This window comes from Pezoporus wallicus, unplaced genomic scaffold (genome assembly GCF_028554395.1).
Source record: "Pezoporus wallicus isolate ANWC-B61680 ecotype Strahan unplaced genomic scaffold, APGP_CSIRO_Pwel_v1 contig_3952, whole genome shotgun sequence".
NCBI classification, from domain to species: Eukaryota; Metazoa; Chordata; class Aves; order Psittaciformes; family Psittacidae; genus Pezoporus; species Pezoporus wallicus.
Genome location: NW_026635034.1, coordinates 10,953,295 through 10,959,208, shown reverse-complemented (window position 1 = coordinate 10,959,208; position 5,914 = coordinate 10,953,295). Strand labels below are relative to the sequence as shown.

General features: G+C 39.2%; 1 protein-coding gene across 1 annotated transcript in view; it reads left to right on the top strand.

The window, feature by feature from the left end:
• The first annotated feature begins 5,101 nt into the window (after positions 1 to 5,101).
• ALDH1A2 (aldehyde dehydrogenase 1 family member A2) overlaps positions 5,102 to 5,914 on the top strand; it is a 54,881-nt gene continuing 54,068 nt past the window's right edge. The window contains exon 1 of the mRNA XM_057398358.1: positions 5,102 to 5,240. The gene's annotated coding sequence lies outside the window, so the exon portion shown is untranslated. The remainder of the gene's footprint in view (positions 5,241 to 5,914) is intronic.

Sequence of the window (5,914 nt, the reverse complement as noted above, 5' to 3'; positions counted from 1 at the left end):
AAAAAAAACAAACAGGTGAGGAAGTTCTGAACACATTGTAATTCAGTGTTCTAAGGTTTTTGAGTATGTTAACCCCCCTATTTCTTTAGTTCTTGTGTTTTCTGATCATCCCTCTGTCTCTGCGGTAGTCTGTGGTGAAAAACTGCTCATGGGGGCAAACATTTGCAACATGCAGCTCGGGTCTAGCTGAGCACACCTTGGAGGGCAGACGAGATGACCTCTTGAGAATTTCTTTGTTCTTTCTTCTCTGTGATTTCAGTGTCACAATAAAACACTTCAGATCATGAATATGAGATCAAAACCACACAACATACGTATGTTCCAGGCTTTTTGCCAGTGATCTTTTAAGGCCCATTTGAGAGCTTCTTGAAGTCCACTGTTGCGGACACTAATTTCAGGGAGAATTAAATTGGGCATTTTCTAAAGCAGGACCCAAAACTTTTCTTTGTTGGCAATTGGCTGGGCACATTATTGGGCCTCAGTGCGTAACTGATGTTACTACATGTGTATTTATGTTGCCTATAGTTATATAACTGAGGACAGTAAATTGTCGGTATATAACATGGGCCCTGAGAGCTTCCAAGCCAGTATAATCTCTGTGATAGCTGAGCTTGCACAGTGGGGCACAGATAATATTCCACACCAAAATGCTGCAGGACAGGACTGTCAGTGCTGGCAAAACGTGAATGTGTTAGCGAAGTGCAGTACAGATGTTGCGGGCACCAGTGTTACGTGCTGGGCTCTGCTTCCTTCTGAATTTGCTGGGTATGGCTCTAGTATAAACTTATCTGGTAGGTTACAGTATGAGAACGTCTGACTTTCTGAATGCATCTGGAAAAAGATCATTCCAGTACAAGAAGAATTCTCTTTTAAGGAATAGATCAGTTTTGTGCAGACAAATGCTTTGGTGCAGCCAGTTCCCTGTTTTTTTTCTCTGCGTATTCCCTCAAACAGTAATGTACACAAGCAGTAAATGTAAGGGAGGATTATTGACAGCATGTTCTTTTTAAAATAACTCCTTCCTTTTCCAAATTCCTTACAAAAAGTTCTCAAAATAGAGATAAAAATTTAAATTCAGCTTTGCTATTAAAAGCAAAAGATATCTTGGTAAATATATCTTTGCAGAGTGGAGAAAACCTCAAAGTATATCCAACACGCTTTGCAGTGATTGAAGACCTACTGTTTTCTTAACCCAAGTGGGACAGATTATCAAAACCTTTCATCTTTCTACAGGGCACAGATTCCCTACAGCAATGAGACTTATGGCTACTTGTAGTGTTGTGAAGAGCAGGAGATCTGAACCTACCTAATTAATAAAAGAAATTTAACATGAACGCCAAAGATAATGACAGATTTGACTCCACTGATAGGTAAAGTATCAGTGTTTGGCAAACAAACAGATGTAGCTAAACAAGACAGCTGATTTGTGGTTCTGAAACTTGTTTGCCATCAGGAAAGTGACAGTTTCCTGTATCTTACCAACCCACCTCCCTGCAGCTGTCTCCCACTGACATAGCCCCCTAAGGATGCCATCCAGTCACGTTTTGAGTCTCTGTTGAAGAAATACTTGCTGTAAGAGCTGTTGTTGCTGGTGCTCTGTCCCTTCTCTCCTACAAGAGTTTGTTTTGCCTCCGTGCTCCCCTCATCCCTTGTCCTTTAGTAGGTGAGTTGCCAGTCTGCATGGTTTTCGTTCTTTTAATTCCCTTTAATTTAATTTCATTTAAACATTTGAATGTTTAAATTCTCGGTCTTTCCAGAAACATAAGCTTTGCTTCTTCTTACATACTAAATACTAACTATATAGATACTAAATTTATCTCAGGCTCATGTATAAGGCTATTGGATTGCCAGGTCCAGTTCCTTAGAACTCACCAGTTAAGATTTTTTAATAAAAAACCCTGTTCTGGGTTCCACAGCCGACCCCTTATAGGGTGTACTTAGGAGCAGACCCAGGCAGCAGTCTTCTGTTACTTCTGTGTGGTATCTATATTCATGAAGGTAATGAAGCTATTAATTGAATATGTAAGTTCAGGTAATTAAATATAAGACTTATTTCTTTAGTTTAAAGGGTAACAATAAAAAATTTAAACTTGCAAACTAAATCACACATTTAGTGATGATGAATGTGATCTAGAAAGTGCAATATTCCAATATGAATTAGTTAATTGCATCCATTCATTAGGTGATATACATTAGCAGAAGGTCAATCCATTTGAAGCTTGATGTGTTTTACAAATAATAAATTCAAACAGGTAAATTGCAGAGAAATTCAAAATAAAAAGTTTTTTTTATACATTTAAATTCAGAATAGAATCCCCACAACCAAGAGCATATTGCCTGTAACTCCTCAGTTAAGGGCACACGTTCTTTATCAGCCGTCTCCCAAGGCAGTGCCACTCACCGCCATGCATACTCTGCAGGAGAAGAGGGGTGCTGTTTTGCAGAGGCTGGGTTAAACCACCCCACTCACAGCTGTGAGTTGCTGTGTATTGCTGTGTGTCACTGTGTGCAGCGTGAGGAGCAGCATTGAGCTGGGTGGTCTCAGGAAGCCTCAGACTAAAGGAGTGGTACCTCTGGCTCACTCCATACATGGCAAAACCAGCCTTCTGCACAACAGCCTAGTAGTGACATGGTACATTTCGACTGGATACTTAACCTAACTTTTTAAACCAACCCAAGTATAAAGTGAGCCAAACACTGACAGTTTTTCCAACTGTATTCACTTGATCACTGTCACTGGAGTATTTGTGGCTTCCTTAAATCCTTAAATTTGAGTTTTAATTTAGGACTGACTTAACCATAGCAGCAATCAACACTTCTACTGGGTATAAAATGGCCAATATCACAGGTAAAAAAACTTATCCATTTGACTCATTTTTAGGAAAAATTATGTTAAATGAAGTTTTCTTCTTTAGCCATTCCTGGATGTTCAGTAATAAAAATGGGGTTTCTTGTTATCAGCATTTATTAAAATTTTATGTTAAAGGTAATGTAGAAATAAGGAAAATAAAAGTAGATTTTCTTTTGTTCCTTTAGAACTTAAAATATGTCCAGACTTAATCATTAATAAGATTTAGAATAGTGAGACAATCAATTCACTGTGATATCTGAAAAATGTCTGAAATAATATTTTATAGGATAATCACAGTATTGGGGGGTTGCTTTACATACAGTATTGCTTATGTGTATAACAGTATTTTTACATTATATATATAAAGCATCTGTCTGGAGTAAGGACTGATACCATCCTGCACACAATTCAAGGGCCATAATTCTTAAGAGATTTCAAACAGTGAGCTGCTTTCAAATGACCAGGCTTAGAGACATTTAGAGAATTGATTCAATTAACCTAGAGGGAAAAAGTGCTATAATGTGTGATTTATGTTTGCAGATAAATTAAAATACAAGTATCTCTTGAAGAGCATTTGCTGCCATCATGGTCAGTAATGAAAATAGCAGGCAATTAAAATTGGACACCTGAGGCTGAAGCTTTTACTGTCCATATCAGAAAATGAAGTTGAGATTTTGTAAGTGGAAATCTGAGCTGAAAAATAACTTAGAGGAAGTTTCTTTTCAGTCCCTATTTTTCTTCCAAAAGTGGTTTCTAAAGTACATAAGAAATAGGAACAGGCATTTACTGAGGCAGGAGGCAAAGGGTACAGAAGAGCAAGCTCTCTCAATCAACACTGAATTTGTATGAGGACCTAGGGATATCCTTGCTAAATGGCAGTGGGCTAGCTGAGAGAAATATATATAAAAGAAATTATGGGTCAGATTGAAATAATTTTAGAGCAGGTTTTGAAGCTGATCTTGAAATGAATCACTGGAAGTGTCTGACAGAATTATGTGATTCACTTCATGTGGGTGACAAAGTGCTTGGAGTCAGGAGCTCACTACAGAGCATAAGAAATGATCACAGATTTGAAGTAGCAAGAATGAAGAGCTCTGTCCATTTCCATGGTGTATCAGAATACACTTTGGCACAGCTTCTCTGCCCAGAAGAGCTATGTGAGATACAAATAGTTTCACCCAATTCTCTAGTGTTACAACTTCCTTTAGGCAATGGGGACACAGTAGTATAGAGCAGAAAAATACCAGTACTCTGAGCAGGAATGCCTTGATTACATCTGCATTGTCTTTGAAATCACAGCTGTGTCTTTTGCACCCTCTCTAGCTACCAAAGGTCCTGTTTCCATCAGACATTGTTTTTATAAGCAATGTCTAGGTCCTTGTCTATAAATAATAACGGTTTCTGAGGGTGAGTTGAGAAACTGAGACCTGTGAGTGAAACAAAGATGTTTCTTCAAATTATGCATTCACATTGATCTAAATATAAGAATAAAACTCTTCCAGAATGATTGTGATCTTGCCTTATATACTAGCCTAAATTCTAATACTAAAGTAAGAAACAATTGCTTGGTTGTTCTTTATTTTTTTGACAGCTATTTCCTCACAAAGTATGAAGGCAGCAATATCTTTGCCATTACAGTCTGGAACTGAACATATTTGTTTCCTGGTTCGCTAAGTAGGAGTTTAATTAAACCCATTCAATTGAGTGAAAATAAAGCCAGTTTGACTCAATTGCCAGTCGATACAGTATTAACAATTCACAAAAAAAAAAACAAACCAACAAAACAGAACAAAACAACCCCAAAACCAACCCGGAACTACAGGAGTGCAATAAGAATAAGTGGTTTCTCTGTTGTACATCGGTGTTTAGGGACCGCAGAACTCGGGCTGAACCTGGGGTGTTGTTCCTGTTCTTTCTTTTCTTGGCAATTGTTGGACTCACTTTTTTTATTTCACAAATCAATTAGTTTACTTCTGTATTCATTGTTATTGCTGAGTTATTGCCCTAATGTCCAAGGGCGGCCATCCCTCCCACAAAGAAATTGCACTAAATATCATTCACTTGCAGGATTTGAAGCCATGACTCAATCTGCCATCATAAAGTAGGCAGAGTAGTGCTGAATCACTGAAGCAGCTCAGCAAACTGGACCCACCAGTGTGACCAGCATAGTGTTACAGACCTCGCTCTTAAGTCTGTTCAGTTAAGTTACTGTTGTACTTAATGAGAACTCACTTGTAGCCTTTGTGCTAAGGCCTCCATCATTGTCTTCCAGGATGGTGGAAGAGGAACTGTGTTTGGCCACTTGATGTCAGGAAGACACAACAGCATGGCTGGCATGTTCTCCTGGGGAGCCCCCTGAGGCTGGCTGTAGACCAGAAGCCTGCAAACAGTAAGTGCAGTGCTTTTCGTCACTGGGGAAGGCTAGTGAGGTGTAGGTAGTGAATAGCCCAACCATAGTCTGCTTTAGTGCTTTTGCAAACTGAATTGCTTTTAGATGTAAGAGGAGTGTGGTTTGTACGGCAAGTAGTTGATGGAGGTTGACAAAGCAGCTCCAGATTATGTGGGTTTGAACTGCATCTCCACATGCACTGGAATCCCTTCTCACCAAAATCTCCTGAACCTCACTGACTTGATTCAGTAATGAAGCTGTTGCAGGGTTTCCTCATTCCTGAATCTGGTTGAAACACAGTCATTTTTTAAAGAAGCACATCCTCAGGCTGATTTATTTTACAAGAGCTTTCAGAAGGTGTCACCCTCGTGATGAAGTGCTGGGTCTGTGTTGCCAGGGTGCCATTAAAAATTGAATTTCTGCCGTTTAAAAGTCTCACTCATCCCCAGTGTCACAGTTCGACAGCTCTGCTGTCAATGTCTGTAATGTCGCATTACACACAGGACTGTGGATCCATTTCCTGTCAGGGAAAAAGGAAAAAAAAAAAAGATGAAAAATGAGAGAGCAAAACCTGCAGCCTCCTTCATTACTGTGCTGGAGGTACACAGAGGCGTTTAACCCTCAAACAACTTAAATGGCACTCTGTATCTTGTGAGGTCTTTCTGGGCACAAGC